The 17685-nt window shown below is 36.6% G+C and overlaps 1 long non-coding RNA gene across 1 annotated transcript; it reads left to right on the forward strand.

The window, feature by feature from the left end:
• Positions 1 to 6204: 6204 nt before the first annotated feature.
• LOC309502683 lies at positions 6205 to 12519 on the forward strand. The gene is made up of 2 exons (XR_014207366.1): positions 6205 to 6442; positions 11649 to 12519. It is a non-coding gene; the product is annotated as an uncharacterized lncRNA (long non-coding RNA).
• Positions 12520 to 17685: the final 5166 nt, after the last annotated feature.

Consider the following 17685-nt stretch of genomic DNA (forward strand, 5'->3'; position numbering starts at 1 on the left):
TTGGATAGAAAAGAAGGATGCATTGTGGCTGCATATACTGCTTTATAATGGTGTTTTAATGGTGTAGGAAACACAGCGACAATCTTTGATCTTTCTTCTTAGATCACTATACTTTTTTCCTTTATCTTCAGCTCTTTTTCTTGAAAAGTTAGATTTAGCATTTTTCCTGCCACATATATCAAGAAAGAAGGCTTTTAAGTAATTTGGTGTTATGCCTATCCTGCACATGTGGATAATGTTTGCCATGTGCAGAATGTATTTTCATATTTGTGATATGTTAATGTACATTAAATAACATTGAAATAAAGAGGAGTACGTTTAAATAACAACGATGTACTAAAAATGGAAGCGTAGAGACAACAAATCCCCGTTCACAGGGATCCGCGAAAACTATATTATGTATTATGCATTCCAGGGCAGTAGTTAGCGATGTCGCTTTGTAAAAAAATAAAATAAACTACGTTCCTAGACTAAACACGTAATACACATGGGCATGACGTCACCGTTTTCACAAATTCTTGCTTTTGTAGTTTACATGGAGACAACAACTTATCATTTTCAAAAATGGGCCATTTGAAACCCTTTTTCAAAAGTTTGCATTTATGTCCAAAACAGCATTGCCATGTAAATGAACAGCCAAAACACATCAAAGTTTTCCATTTTAAGTTGAAAACGGCCCCTTATGCTGCGTTCACACCGGACGCGAATAGCGCGTCAAATTCGCGTCTACCGCGTCTAGTTTGACGCTTGACCACATGTGTACATTCGCGTGTCAAGAGCGAGATTGACGCGCGTAAAAACAAAAGTTTGAAGCGACATTTACGCGCGTCAGAGGCGAAAGTTTCGAAACCCGTTGGCGGCCATCTTTTTTAGATGTTTATCGAGCATTAGCATTAGCATTAATCGAGAGAGTCACCGCTCGTATATGCTCTGGAGAGCAGAAACAGCTGCGTAGGGGACATCGTCGCTGTACTCGGGTCCACCAGACTCTCCGGAGGGTTTCAGGAGTTTCACAATTTGGTCCAGGACCTAGGTTTGGTGGACCTAACGGTGAGGACGCTGACGAGGACAGCGTAGGCCGTATAAGGCCTCGGCCTCGAGTGGTCGCTGCCTGTCGAGCCCGCGCTCTACAGCCCGGCGCGAGGTTCACCCTCGCCCGCACCCACCTAATCTGTCATTTATTTTTGTTTTGATAATAAATGGAGCCAGCCTCCAAAAGTGAAACCTGTCCTGTGATTTTTTTTTTAGTTTGTATACACTAAATTGTATTTGTTGTCTTCACATTACATTAATAATGTTTCATATAGATATGGAATAAATTGCATTCAATACAAAATGAGTATCTCTCATATATTGAAATCGAGTTTTTATGTGAAAGATGTGCTTTGTTGTGCATTTTAGTCATATTACAAAATAAATTATTGAGGCCAAACATAACATAACATTATAAACTGTCACTTCACCACGTGACAGCAGCAAGCAGCTGAAGCAGGCTCCTGATTGGTTAACGCGGCGCGAATTGACGCAGAAGTTCAGATTTTTCAACTCGGGCGGCAGACGCGAATTCGCGTCAAACACGAGAATGCACAAAAAGCACTACATAAAACATTCGCGCTTAACGCACCAGACGCTCAATTCGCGCCATTCGCGCGAACTTGACGCGCGAATGAGGCGTATTCGCGTCTACCGCGCCGCGCTCTACGCCTCATTCGCGCCGCAGGAATTTTTTACGCGCATAACGCGTCTTTGCATTGACTTAACATTGAAATCACTCGCGCCTGACGCGCAATTCGCGTCCGGTGTGAACGCACCATTAGACTCGTCATAATTCAGTAATTCAGCTATTTTCATGTTGCGTTTTCTGCATGCAGTACGTTATTGTTGTGAATCGTTAATTCTAGTGGTGAATGAAGAGATTCACAAAAGATTCAAGACCCTGTATATGTTTAAAAATTCAGGCCTCATTTATAAAATGTTGCGTAGAAACCGTTCTACATTGGATTTTATGATCATTTCACAAATGAAACTCTCTTCCAGATGTGAAATCTATAAACCGCAAATGATCTTGGTTTCAGAAATACGCTTTGTAAACGGCCCCTAATTAATGCCATTAACATATAAAAGAGCACCAGTCAACGTCCAAATCCTTTATTTGAGAATGGTGAGCAGCAAGAATTGCTTAGATTTCCAAATACCTGCAGGACTCAGCCTCAGACACTTTTCCATGTCAAAGACCGTTTTTACAATTATGAATATTGCCGTGGATTTTAGCGCTAAGATCAAACTGTGCGTTATGTAAATTAGGGAGGTTTGTTGAATTTAGTATAAGTATCGTTGCACCTCCATGTCTTCTAACTCTCATTAGACTGTTAGTAGAGTATTAGTAGACTGGTAGGGTTAGAATAAGTTGACATGTAGTTGCAAAGTTACTTAAAATCAGTAGAATGTCTGTTGGAAGACCATCACAATAAAGTGTTAGCAGATAAGCTAATGGCCAGTATGTATGGCTCTTGGTTCACAGAAGCCAGTCAGTTTAGGGGGTGCTATTCCTGCAGGAGAGTTTGATGGGATTGTTCCCCTGCTTTGCACTGACCCTGAGGCTGAGGACGTTAGCACTGCAGTGCAGCCACATCCATCTCTGTCACTCCACTCCTGAGAGCACTCAGGGCAGCGAGGACTCCACGCTGTCAGGTTATAACTCCATACCTCAATCCTTAAATACGTCTCTATCTCATACAACCTCTCCCCATCTAAATAACTCTCACCTCTCCTAACCTAGAAAGCCTTTTGGAATGCTGATTTTGATATCGAGCAAGAACACTTTTTAACATGTCCTTCTCAATCAGCTGCCTTTAGTGGAAACCCATTGTCTGATTGTCAGGATTTGTTGTAAACTGATGTCTGAACCTTGAAAGGTTGTTGGATATTTATAATTGCAGCTTTTTTAAAAGACCAAAAAAGACCAGAGAAAAAGAAAAACTTTTATCTTGCCAAAGTTTGAAAAGCAGAATATCTGCCACAAATGATTATTTATTTTTTTGTACTCACCCTCATGTCGTTGCAAACCTGTATACTGTTATTTCTTCCATGGAAGAAAGCAAGGAGATGTTTTTGAAGATAGTTTATGTGGGTAGCAGTATATAGTGACCAATACCGTTAAGACAGTTAAAAAAATAAAACTCCCCATAACAAGTGAAATTTTAAGTTAACATTGAAGAGAAAATGTAAAATTTTAGACTATAAAACAGCTTCAAATATTCTGATTAAAAAGAAACTAAGAAAAAAAAAAACCCTCAAAAACAAGAAATGGGTCAAAGGTCTTCCATGTTTCAGCTTACATCTGTAAAAAATCAGAAAAAAACCCTGCTGTTTAAAAATACAATTCTAGAAAACATGCCAGAAAAACAATTCAGTTTTGTTAAATGTCATGTTTAAAACTCATATCTACACAATTCTATTTGAAATCTTATTGTCATTTTTCTATGGATTTGAACACAAGCAAAAAAAGAGATTTTTAAGCTCTCGGAATATCATTAGTAATAATGAAATGGAACAGGTAATGGAAATCTTTAAGAGCCCAACATACAGATTAGACATTGTGCATTACTATAGCTGTCTCTGAGAAAACATTTTGAACCTTCATATTACTTTCATATACAGACATCATGCTTATATAAGCATGATGTCTGTAATATGAAATGAAAGTAATATGAATATAGGTGTCACGAGGGCGTTCTGTAAATGCCCAGCATGGCACAATTCTGCACTCTTCACATGTAAATAACAACATGCATGCAATGTTTCACACAAGTCTGCTAAATTACACTTTACAAGAGCTTCCTATGTCAGAAAAGAGTTCAGAGGAATTCTCAGTATGAACAGCACTTACTGATAGTTGCATGTGTTGTTTGTATTGTTGTAGCACTTAATTAAATATGCTAAGTTTTAAAAATGTATTGTTGGTTTAACTTGAAAAAGTAAGTTACCTGGTTGTCTTAACATTTTGAGTTCATTGAAATAAAAATTGAGTTTAATACAACAAAGGAGAATGGTTTGATAAATAGAAACTCAAAATATTTTAGTTATAGTTTATTTGAAAAAAGATTAAAAGTTGTGATAAGGCATGGAATTTTTATTTTTTTTATTTTTTTTACAGTAATTGCGCATAAACGGGCAAAACGTTTTTTTTTTGCCGTTTGTGATTTGCCACCCACAGGCAAGTACACTCACTGTGAATTTGCAAAACACATGGCGTACAGCCAGGTGTTCCACTGTCGTCACACTTACCTGGCTGATTCTATGAACACAGTGTACATATGGGCGATTGTTGTGTTGAGTGCCACTGTATTGATACTAAAGCAAGGGTCATTCCTTACCAAAAAAAAAAAAAAAAAAAAAGGGACCTGAGGATGTGTCTTGTCAGCTGGAGTTGAGGTAAACTGCTAAAGTAGATTCATCCATCCAGCATACTCCCAATGAAAGGGAGGACCACTATAGTTAAAGTGGTCTCATCCATCTCCAATGCCACTACTGGATAAAAGCAGCATGTATGATGAATGGGAAAGGCGCCCTTGTTGAAAATAAGCAGCAGACAGTGCAAAGAGTGATGGGAAAGGAGGTTACACACCACCGCTTTGGTGATGCATCAGGAAGCAACATACAGTAAGGGAGCAGTGTCCAACTTTGTGTGTATTCAGTTCACTTTACTGACGTTTTTAGGCCGGTGTTGTCAAAGTGTGTGGTAGGTGTTAAACATCACCATAACCTATTTGACTGGAGTAATGTTTAATGCAAACAGTTCAAAGCAAACTGTTCAAAGTTCAATGCAAAATTAAAAGCTGTCGTTCAAGTTGACAAACTTAGTGCGACAGAGAATAACTTTTCAACTTCATGTCTAAGTGAAAAGGGAAATACCCATAAGTCTATATATGCCTTTGACTTCACACATGGCTACATGTCTCGTTATCAACTTTCACTTCTCGTTTCACTTTCTGAAGGGAAGTCATATAAACAAGCATGCCCTTTAAATTGTGTGTAACTCAGTTGTATTTTTCAACTTTCAACAACCATACACATTCTTTATCAAAGTAATTCTCCAATTTGAAGTAGCCTACACTGAAAATGACATTTACTGTACAAAGTAATTTCTAAAATTTGAATGTAGTATTTTTAGTAAAAAAAGAAAAGAAAAAAGTTTAACACCTATATGGCATTGAAACATCAAATGTGTCAGGATGTTTTTTTTGCTTCCCCTCCATCCCCCAACATTTTTGTATGTACAGTTGTGTAAAAAATATAGGCAGTTGTGGGGGTTGCATTTTTTACTGTTATTTCCAAAATGCAGTTACATATTTTGTGGTCTCTACTTACTACTCCTCTCATGTTTCTGGCCAGTTTTAAGTGTGAAATGTTTAAATTCAAAATTATATACTTTTAGAAAAGACGTTTTCTTTGCAGCATGATGCCCACAGAACACAATAAACTTGGGTTGCTTATTTTAGTCATACCTGCTTGTTTTTCTAGCGAGATCTGGCAACCTTGCCCTGGTCTAGCAATCCATCAGAAGGAATGTTTTAGAGTATCCAGAAGGAGTATTCAGCCATCAGAAAAAACACAAAGAGAAAATTTTATTCGAAGATTACATTTATTTATGCGTCAGAGTGAAACAGAATGGAACTTGTTTGTTGTGCTTGGCCTTCTTTGGGCTTCAGATGCATCTCAGACCATTTCACTCTAACAGATGTAAATGACCAGATGGATTAAACTAAGTGTGATCACATAGCCCATACCAAACAGGACATTATGGGTGAGTAACGATCAATAAGGAAATTGATCAAATCTTGATCACATCCAGAATTGCGTTTTGCCCCTTTGCTCAGAGTCCTGTTCACCCACCACCAACAAAGGCCAAAACACTGCAGCGAGCTAAATCATATTGGAGAAAAAAAAAAGTTGTCAACATGCAAGCCGAATGGTCTAAAAATGCTTGGAGAATAAAACGAACTGAAAATAAATAAAACACTTCCTCTATCAAAGTTCTGGCCAAGCATAATTATGCTTTATAAAATCCTTTTGGCGTATGTGCAAAAGACCCCACAGAAGAGAGGACTCAAGGTCTGTTAGGTCAGCTCAGGACACAATACCACAAGAGCAACAGATGCATGTCAAACGTAAGCACTTGGCGATGACTTAGCCGTAACTTGTCCCAGTTGAATATGTGTTTTAGCGCTGATGGCGAGGAACCACTGATTACTCATGTTCCTGTCTTCACTAATAGATGAGCAATTGAATTGGCTACATTCCCCAAAATTTCCTTGGATACTTTTAAACAGTGTTCATTTCCAGTTAGAGGTGTATTTCTTGGCTGCAGGAAGGTCAGGCACAAACACATAATTTGCAGGAGGTCCATTCATTCTTATCAGAGAAGAAACAAGAGCGTAATGTAAGTCATCTTTGATTATTTACAGACCTAAGATAATTTGCTTGGTCTTTAAATGACACTTTTATTTCTGGTAAAGAATGCTAGCAACACTAAGGTCATGGGTTTGATTCCCAGCAATTCTGATTCCCAGCTGATAAAATTGATTTTATTGCACTTCAGATAAAAGTGTCTGCCAAATGCTAAAAAAAATGTTATTTCTTTCCAAAATAGTGAACTTATAAATATTAAACTGTATGTAACTTTGCAACTACGTCAACTATCATTCGTTAGAGTATAAGTAGACTGTCTGCTAAAAGTAACTTCTCAAGTGCATGTAAACGTATTCTACTAATCCTAACAGTCAACTAATATTCTAATATGAGTTTGTTGACAAGTAGTTGCATAGTTACTTATAGTTAGTAGAATATCTAAAGTGGACTATTGAAATTGTGTAACCATATATGCATCTAAAATTGTACAGGTGCCGGAAAAAATTTAATAAATGTGAGAAAAGAGAGTGAATTTCGAAACACTAATATTATAAGCTCAGAATCTATTTTATGCAACGGTTCAAGCTCTCAGGTCCTCATCATCAGGTATTCATCATTTTGCTGGATGATGATCTGAGAGGTCAAAACGTTGCATTTGTAAAATAAAAAATTGGAGCTATTATATTAGTGTGCAGACACTGACTTTCCCACCATAAATTTTCACTTCACAGAAACCGCATAATTGTTTCTGCAGCCCCATATGCAATACTGTACAAAACATATGGGCATATGTAAGCCATGACCCCTTGGTGGATAGAGATGGATTTATTGTATAAAAGTGTTGTATTATAAACCTGGCCTAAAATAACATGTATTTACCTACTTTATAATGCCTACATAACAGAGCCATTAAAATAATAATTCATTAACAGAGAGATATATTAATTAATCAGCTGGACATCTTTTTTTTTTTTTTTTTTTTTTAATCTTTGTTTGAAATTACCATATTATTTTATTTATTTATTTTTAACAAAAATGACTGAGATTAAACGATAACTGGCGGACGCCCTACAGTACCGGCACAGTAGCAGTTGTGTACTCTCAGGGTGTAGAACAATACATACACTATCAATGGTACACCTGCTTATAAACACCTCCAGCCAAAATGAATCATGTGGCTCAATAAAGTGTTTGCGTGTTTGACCAAATGTTGGAATATGACGCATTATCTAAGTGAAAGTGACCACCTGCTCAAAAAGATCTCAAGTTCTGTAACATGCAGATGGTAGGGTCAGAATTTGGCATAAACAGTTTGAATCCATGCTGCTTTTATTAACGGTGCAGCCTGGTGGCGGCGATGATGTAGCCGGGTATATTTCCTGGCCAGTATGGTCTCTTGATACTGTCAGAAAATCATTCTCATGCCACACAGCACTAAAGAACTCTTTTATACGTTTGCCACAATTATAAACCATGGATTTCTGTGCTTCAAACTTAAAATGGGCTTGCTTTAGAATTCTGTGGGCATAGATGTTGGATTACCCATATTGGCAGATTCTCTTCAGATCCTGATCCAACAGAGCACCTTTGTGATGAGATGACATAAGAGGTGTGTTGCATGAATGTGCTGCCAAAAAAAATAAATGAGAACTGGGTGAATCTATTGGAACAATGCCTAGTTTAATCCAAGCAAACAAGAATGATACTCATTGTAGTTAATGCTAAGTGAAAATGTTCTCAAATTATCTGGATTGTGTAATATTACAAAAAAGTTTTGTTGTTCGTATGTCCCATTTAACCTGAATTCACCCTAAACAACATTTTTAAACAATATTCTATGTATATATAAATAAAGAAATAAATGAAAAAAGTATATGGAACTGAACTGTGTCTTTTAAAAATGGACGTTGCTAACTAGTTTCTAAAAAACTTCTGCTAATTCGCTTCTGGGTGAATGATATGCTCTGTCATTATGGAAACCATCTCACCCATAAGCCTGGTCACTGTGGTAACTTGAGATAGTATGTGCTCTCGCACTGTGCTCTGGGCTCAAAGGAACACAGAAGCAAGATTTCAGAGGGCTTTGTCCTTTAAAGAGTTCATAAGACTCCTGCGGAGAACAAAACAGAATTGTATGTGGCACTGGAGTGAAGAACCACTATAACCACCTCATAATTATTGTCTTATTTATTGGTGTAATTCTCATTTTAGCTGAAAACTCTGACACACGGTTAACTGTTGTGCTATCACTAAATTAACCTTTGTCAGCTGGTTCACTTACCAATTTGTGAGGGTTAAGCTATACGCACTAAATCTTGTACAGGTCAAGTCAACAACAGACATGGTGTAAAAAAAAAAGGAAGGATGTTTTTTCATTAGATAGTATTGGTCTGCCACTTCATTGAAACAGTCATGAGAGGGGAAAAAAAGGGAAAATTCCAGATTGTGGTGAGGAGTTGACATTTTATGGTGTTCCTTTTAATATGTGTCTCTTCCTTTTTCCTATGTAGTACCTAAATAACCTTTGCACAGAATTTAATTTGTGTTTCAGCAGTAATGCCTCTAGATTTAAAAAAGAAAGAAAGAAGGTTTAGATGCCCTAAAACACCCCTAAAAAAAGAATGTACAGGAAGTGTCCAGTCTGATTAAACACAAAACAAATAAACAAATAATTTGTAATGGAATATTGCAAGTTTTTATTATAAAGTATTTTTCCGTGCACATCATTATTTTTGTGAACAATCTTGTGCCCTCGTAATCTTAATTCAAAACATCGCTCTTACAGTGACCTCTCTTCTCTGATGACGGTTTTTTTGGGGGCGTGAAGACGAGACAATGGCTGTGTCCGAAAACGTAGACAGCTGGCTTGTTGCCTTGCTGTCTTATCAGGCAATGACTTTGTAGGCAGCATTTGCACATGAAGATACCTCACAAAACTGATTTCAGACAGACTTCTGAGGCAGCGTAACAGGATAAATATCCACAGCAAAATAAAGAAAGCTTTGGTCTTAACTAAGCAAATATTTCATTTCTACAATAGTAATTTCTCGCTAGAAATTACATCAGAAGTGGAAAACATTCATCAAAAACATATACACACAAACTGTCCACCAACTGTAACTTTCAGACACCATCTTTATTTAAAAAAATACTATGTAATAGCAAACCCCAACGATCCAATCAATTCCCGAAGAACAAAATCAAATCCAGCCCTACATTTTTTCTTATTTGAGTAGCAGTTTCACTTATATGCATCACAATAGGGAGGGAAATCCTATCGCAACTTCCATTTTACTTGAGAGAAGTGCACTGCAATGTCATGTATCACTATGGGAGAACAAATTGATGTCATAAATCAAAATTCACTCAACTCTTCAAGTCACAGCAACTGGCTACAGCCAGCTCAAAAAAAAAAAAAAAATGTCAATGACAAATAAAAGCTGATTTTTTTTGAATAACAAGAACACGTTTTATTCAGCTTAAAACATTTTGAACAACTATATATTTAAATAATGTCTTTATAATCAGTATTTCGTCATGAAGTATGGCATACAGTTGCTGTTGGCAAACAGTTTTCCACATTCATTAAATTTAAAGTGCATTAACAATCTACAAAAACTTTATCAACATAATAATGAAATAATAGCTAATAATGAGTATACTGAGGTATCAGTTCTTTTCAGCATGTTTTGTTCTTCAAGATTTGGAGATTTTGAACTCTCGCCAAATTGCAACATAATTTTGCAAACATTCGTGTAAAAGCATAATTAGAATGGAAACGCCACTTTTAAGATTGACCGTATTTTCGTTTTCGGTCAAAATGCCTTTTGAATGGGTGCTAGAGGCACTATAGTGATAGCATCAAAATTGCTTTTTTTAAAACACTAAGGAGGCTCGACACAACATGAAACTGTGCTTGATGTGCATGAACTCGAGCATTGACAACATTGTTTGTGTACACAAAGTTTACTAAAAAAGAAAGGTTTTGTACGACTCACTTTATCAGTTAGTGTTTCCGGTGGCTTCAAGCACAGTTTCATGTTGTGTCGAGCCTTCTTAGTGTTTTAAAAATAGCGATTTTGATGCTATCATTGTAGTGCCCCTATACTAGCACTCACATTATAAAAGGCATTTTGACCGAAAACAAAAATACGGTCAATCTTAAAAGTGGCGCTTCCATTCTAATTATGCTTTTACACGAATGTTTGACTCGGGTAGATTAACAAAAATAACCTAGGTTGCAATTTGGCAAGAGTTACCCTTTAAGTGTAGCATGCTGTCATTGTAACAGCTGTGAGTTACACATTCTCACTATCTTTTAACCTAGTTCAAATTTGCAATATGTTGAGGACATACTTCATCTGATCTAGTCTAGTTGCTTCTGATCTCAATCATGCCTCCAGAAAGAATGGATCTGAACAGCAAGAGTAGAAAACACTGTTGTGGATTCTCATGGTTCAGTGTAAATGGGAATTTTAAAAGCCAATTCCTTTGTGATCTTTGTAACCACTTGCATGCTATATTGCTAAACTTATATGAACCTACTTCAGGACAAGTAATTTGTGAGTGTAAAGGACAGCTTCTTACAGAAGGCACAGTCTTTCAAAAAGGGAACTGAACCAGATTGCATTTGTCTATGTGTAAATCAGATGAATATCCCTGCTGTTGAGATTGTAGTTTTGCCAATTTACATCCTCATCCTACACATTAACATGTGCTTGAATTGAGCTACAGGGAAATGCTATGATTTAAATGTAAATGGAAAAGACGAAAAATCTATTAAGCTAAAAGGCCTTAATAACAATTAGCACTCAAATAAGATTTGTTTTAATGATTGCTCGCACTGCTAATATCACCAAGTATCTGTCGCAGTATTGATTGACTGTTTCAGTCCAGAAAGAGAGAGAGAGAAAAAAGAGAGTTTCAAACAATCAGATTTGAAGGAAAATGCATTTCCTGTGGGTATAAAACTAGATGTACTACACAAATCCTTCTGTTTGATAATACTGATGACTGAAGAGACACAACAATGAGTCTCTTCCAATTATGCGATGTTGTATGTAAGACATGGCCAGACAAAAAAGTGAAAAAGCTTATAGGTCAGCTCTGATTATGCAATTACGACTCTTAACATTAGTTAATGATCGAGGTCGGGGGTTGACCACTAGTGAACCGCTGCCCTTTGTTTCTCCTCGTCTCACCCGCAACCCCTTGTTTATTCTCCTCCTCTCTTTTAGTGGGTGTGCGTAATTGCAGAATGTCAGTGGGAACGGCTGGAGATGTGCTCTGGGTTTTCAGCGAGGCAGCTGCCCAGACTCGCTACATTCAGAAACAGCTGGTGCCGTCCATCCAGCCCAGGCAAGAGCAGGTGGGCCTGTCACGACTGACCGCCCCATCCCTGACCCAGCCTCAACCATACGGCCCACAGCAGCCAGAGAGGAGGCCTTGCCAGAACTGTGTCACTCACAAAGACAAAAATAAAATGGAAGATTTGGTACTCAAAGGAATCTCTACCCACTGTGGAGGTAGAGCAGATGTTTCTTGTTGCCTTTGATGAGCAGGAAGGCGTCTAAACCTTTGACATCTAGTGAGGTTTCCTATTGGAAAAAAATTATGTAAGGTTTAAAGATGTAAAGGTTTTACATTATGCTGGGACAGGCTACAGGGGCTGGATTCACAAAACATTCTTAAGTATAAAAAAGTTCTTAACTGCCATTTTCTTCTTATTTTTCTAAATTAGGGAAAAAAAAGTTAAGATGTTTTGTATTTCCAAAAATATTACTTAATAATATTATTTTCTTTGGTCTTGTAGGGATTGTTCAAACTTGAGAATTCAAAATTGAGAGTAAAAACAAAACAAGACATAAATAATAAGGATAACCTCCAACTTGTTTTAAATACACAAATTAAGATGTTTAATGAATTTATTGGTTTGTGTAAACTAAGGAATAAGTATTACACAATTATACACAATTAAACCTATAAAATATACTTTCATCATTGAGCTTATTGAGTGAATGCCATTAAACAAACAAATCTTTTGACATAATTTTTCTTTTGATTGCAAGGTGCAACTTTCTACTTAAAATAAATAAATGGTTACCTTTATTGAGAGTTGTTAGTATTTTTTTGCATTCCAAAAATGTTTTTATTCTTCCTTAGAATTTATGGACATATCTTAAACTTTTTTTCTTAAGAAGATTTTTGGGAATCATGTTAGGCTGGTAATGCAATTTAACAGTGGGAAATTTTATTTAACAATGACTGAATTAGTAGGATTCACATTGCACAGATGAACTTCAAACCACCAAATAGGGTTTATATGATAAAATAAAGATTCAATTATCTGATTAAGGTCCCCTGAACCCTTTAATCAAATCTTCGAGACAGGTGTAGTACCATCATTTTCTTGTCTGCTGATTCATATTCAGTGATACAAGTACTTTATAAAAAAATAAAAATAAAAAAAGGTTATAAAATGCAAGCTGCATCTTTATTAATCAAATGTAATCATAAGTAGGTTTCAAGAGTAAAACGAGGCTTACAATCGACCATTATTGTCTCTCCTTGATGATGAATCAGTAATGGCCTCCCTCTAATTGATGTGCACTATTCTCAGGAGGGTTCCAACCGAAATGCTCACAAGTGGTCCTGGAACTGAACAAACTGCCTAAAATGAGTGTCCACTTTTTGAACAAGATGAGACTGCATTTTAAAAATAGACTAGAAACTATGATTATCACGTGTATGTTGAGAGGTCTGTGAATGTCCATGTGCCTTCTGCTAGCTTTGGGAGGGAAGACATACAGTACAAAGTAATGATTTGGATTGAGAGTATGATTGCGTTTGAAAGCATAATTGATGGGGATGGAAAGTCTGGAATAGTGCAGTGCAACATCATGTGAAAGGTCCTCTGTGATCGCGGTGGAATAACAGTGATAAACCTCTGACAGGATCATAAGCACCTTTCAGATGTCAATAGTGACCTGTCTGCTTTAATGGCTCTATTCCAAATCCTATGAGAATAGAAGGTTCTACATAGTCAACAATTTCATATTATTGATAATTTAATTAGCGATCCTTAGTCAAAGTGCACAGGAGACCCAACTCACAACTGATTTCAATAGAGTTTGCCAGTTGCATGTTGCTAAGCAAATACACACCAACATTGTGTAAAATAGTTAATTTTATTCAATTAAACATAATATTATATACTTTTTATATACTTTTCAGCATTTGGAATGGAGCCATTATGAAGTAGATGCTACTACTCATCTTAACCACTCTACAAGTTCCCATCAATTTCTCACCAGTAGGCCTGTAACACAGTTTGACTAATTACTTTTAATCGTCAAATGCTGAATTAGATCTTATCTTTGAATCATAAACATACACAAAAATAAAATGCATCCACATAGAATAAGACACACTGGCACTCCACATAAATTCGATTGTGCTGGCCTTTCACGGGTTGAATGGGGCATCAGTGTAATAGCGCAGCAATCAAGCTATCCAGTAATATTGAGGGTTGAGTTGCTCGAGGCTGAGAGCCTAAGGATGGACAACATGTTTCACAAATGATTAGGCGCTGAGGGCGCCTGACAGTAAAGATTACAGCTCTATGGATATCTGAATGCCCACTATATATGCATGCCACTGGAGCTGAGTGACTGTAACTTGTCCATTGGTACAGATCTAATGCGTCTGATATATAAAAAATGTCACTGGTTATGATAATCATATTTCATAAATCGCAAAGGCAGTTTAATTAAGATATTTCATTATTATCTCATTTAACCTTCATGGATTTTAAATCCCACTTCTAAACTTATTTGTGTTAGTTGAGAAAGTGCTTGATTAAATATTGAATTTATTTTAAAAAGTGTGTTGAGAGACAAAAATATGACATTTGCTAACAAGTAGTTCTGGAAATTTCATGACACCCTTTTTGAACGTGAACGGAAATATCCTTTATTTACCATGTACTGTCAGCATACTTTAAGGATCTCATGTCTCAATCTCAGGAATCAGAAACGCTCTACTTAAAAGCATTTCTGCTGTTATTGATGTCTCATGTCTCATTACTCTCAGAAATCAGAAATGCTCAACTAAGTTCAAAAACATCTTTTGTAATCAGTTGCAAAAACATCTTTTGTTATCAGTTGCATCTAATTCTTAAAATAACGTTATCACACTTTTATCACATACCATGACTAACCTTCACAGAATGCTTTAACTTTTCCAAAACATCTTTTAAAAGCACCTTTACTGCAGTGCACTTACTGTAAAGGAAAACAAAGGAAAGTGATTTTCCTTATACTTTTCTACACAGTATGAACACAACTACTTCTTCCCCTTTCTCGGTTATTGATGTACTGTGAAAAGATCAATGGTGGGGTGTTTGTTAGAAATCTCAGACAATAGAAAAGGCTGAACTCTGCACTGTGCAACACATCTAACCTCGACAAAGGCCTCATTTATTTGATTTATCGACTGTGTCGCTTAGAAAAAGAAAATGACAGTGTTAGCCGAGCAATTACCAGGTGCTGGAGAGGCCCATCTCCAATACTCATAAACTGTACCAGCAACCCCTTATACCAGGTTACCACAACAGTACATTGATACAAACGCGATCAAACTTTATCTCGAATATGTATCTCATAGAAATTTCATGCACGAGATTAAAAGTAATAACTTGCATATGGCAGTCATGAACAAATGCAATTTCATCAAACCTTATTGGTTTTAAAATGCAATCTGTGTAGTCGCCAAGAGTGACCGGAATAAGAATCACCTGCTAGCTTATTACAAACCAACATAACCAGTGTTACAATACGCTGCCGGTATCTGGCGTGTGGAGAAGACAACATGTGTTTCATAATCATAAACATGATTGTGAGTCAGACAGCCTATATTACGGCAATTTCCCCGTACCATCAGTCAGCTTGCGACTGCACCACATAGACACAATCAGACGTAATTAGCGTATGCAGATTTATTCATTAAAAGCAGGCAGACGCTAATGAGCTGTTGTATTCCTGATAGCGGGGGGTGACTGGATGCCTGTGAATGAGGACAACCTCTGGAAAACCTGTGGGAAATATAGCTGCATGCTTCCATTAGCCTCTGCGTGGACCCTGGACCTAAAGCACTGATGTTCATGAGCGGCTGGACATGCTGACAGCGGCGGTACAGCCGTGATTGAGGGGCTTCTGCAACTAATGACCCGATGAATTATCATTGCTATGTGATAGAACCCTTTGGGCCTAGAATGTGAAATGACCATTTAACACTTCAATAGTGGGAAATTGAATTGTAAATGTCATTTTAAAAAGGCATTTTAAAATAGGTCAGAATACAATAAAAACACTGCACTGCAAAAATCTTACATGGTAGCCTATTCTTTCCCATGCTGTAACATACATAAAACTAAATAAATGTAATAAAAATGTTTTTTTTACAATTACACAATTCATGATTTATGCACTGAAAATAAGTCTTGATATAAGTCAATTTAGGGACACTGTGCAATTACTTTACATTTGGGACGGTTCACGTTTTTGCATTCAGCTGCTCTGGTTTTCCATTGTTTTTCATATTGCAGCGTGTTAAGCATGTCATGCTCTAAATAAAGAAGCGCCCAAGTTAAAAGAAGTCAACTGTTAAAAACGCTAGACGCTAGACCTTGCATTAAAGGGATAGTTCACCCAAAAATTTAAATTCTGTCATTAATCACTTATCCTTATGCCGGTCCAACCCCGTAAGACTTTAGTTCATCCTCGAAAAATAAACGAAGATATTTAAACTAAATCTGAGAGCTTTCTGTCCTTCCATTGACAACTACGCAACTACCACTTTGACGCTTCAAAAAGTTCATAAAGAGATCATAAAACTAATCCATTTGAATTGAGCGGTGAATAAAAAGCCTAAATTAATTCTGTCTCTTCAGAAAATTCAGAGTCTCTTCAGAAAATTTGGACTAAACTGCTCAATTCATATGGATAGTTTTACAATCTCTTTATGAACTTTTTGAAGCGTCAAAGTTTCAGTTGCGTAGCTGTATTTGGAGAGATAGAAAGCTCTCAGATTTTATCAAAAAGATGAACCAAAGTCTTACGGGGTTCGAACAACATGAGGGTGAATAATGACCGAATTTTGGGGTGAAATATCCCTTTAAGATGTGTACCTTGGATTTTTAAGCACAAATGAATATGTTTTCTGAGTGAATCTTAATAGTTCATTAAATCAGCTTGGATTTTTTTATTTTATAATGTTCTCTGAGGTCCACTTATGTATCAAGATTTTTACATAAAAAAACATACGAATTTAGAAGTAATAAGCTATTTTCTATCCTGTTTTTGACACTCTCTTTCAAACATTTCATTTTGATAGGCGTGCTGCGTTCAAAACTTGGAAGTACATTTTCAACGTCCCCGCCATTAAACGTGTGGAATTAATTTGAAAACCTCCGATGTAAAAAAAACCAACTTGTTACAGTGTTGAAACATTTGCCAACAATGTGAAACATTTATGCGTATTACATATGCTTTATAAGTACTTGGAGTTACCACAGTTACAGTTAACAGGTTACATTTACATTTATGCATTTGGCAGACGCTTTTATCCAAAGCGACTTACTTTGCATTATCCTATACATTTTATACATAGGTATGTGCAATCCCCTGGGATCGAACCCACAACCTTGCGTTGTTAACGCAATGCTCTTACCACTGAGCTACAGGAAATCTGTTAGCTTGCGATGTTTGTGTAAACAGAATTATATTTGAGTGTACCATTGTTTGTTGCAATGACTTTCTTATAGGCTATTCATTGTTCATCTTTTCGTTTTTAAAGTGAAAAACTTACAGTATAGGCCTACATTGTTATTTGCAGTGTTGTGTTTTAAATCAAATGAAACATAATTTCGTTGTCGTACTGATAACAAAACTGAAAATGTCGCTCACTGAATCTTTTGTTCAGGATTACAGTGATGGCTTCCATCAAAACAATAACAAAAGTAGCGTTCTCCATGTGCTTTTCCTCTATACCCGGGAACCCTCCGCATTAACCCCATCAATTCCAAAGTAAAGGAAAGAACAGTAAATCACAACTATTCACAGTTTGACTGCGGCTCTACAGCAGGCTATAAATACTCAAAAGATCTGTAACACAAAAAGCTAAAGTGACACATGGTAAAAACATTGTTACTCACACTTGTGTACTGCAACACACTGTAAAAAATAATCCTGTAAAAAAAGCTGTGGTTGCCAGTAT

The sequence above is a fragment of the Leuciscus leuciscus genome (genome assembly GCF_965113295.1).
Source record: "Leuciscus leuciscus genome assembly, chromosome: 7".
NCBI classification, from domain to species: domain Eukaryota; kingdom Metazoa; phylum Chordata; class Actinopteri; order Cypriniformes; family Leuciscidae; genus Leuciscus; species Leuciscus leuciscus.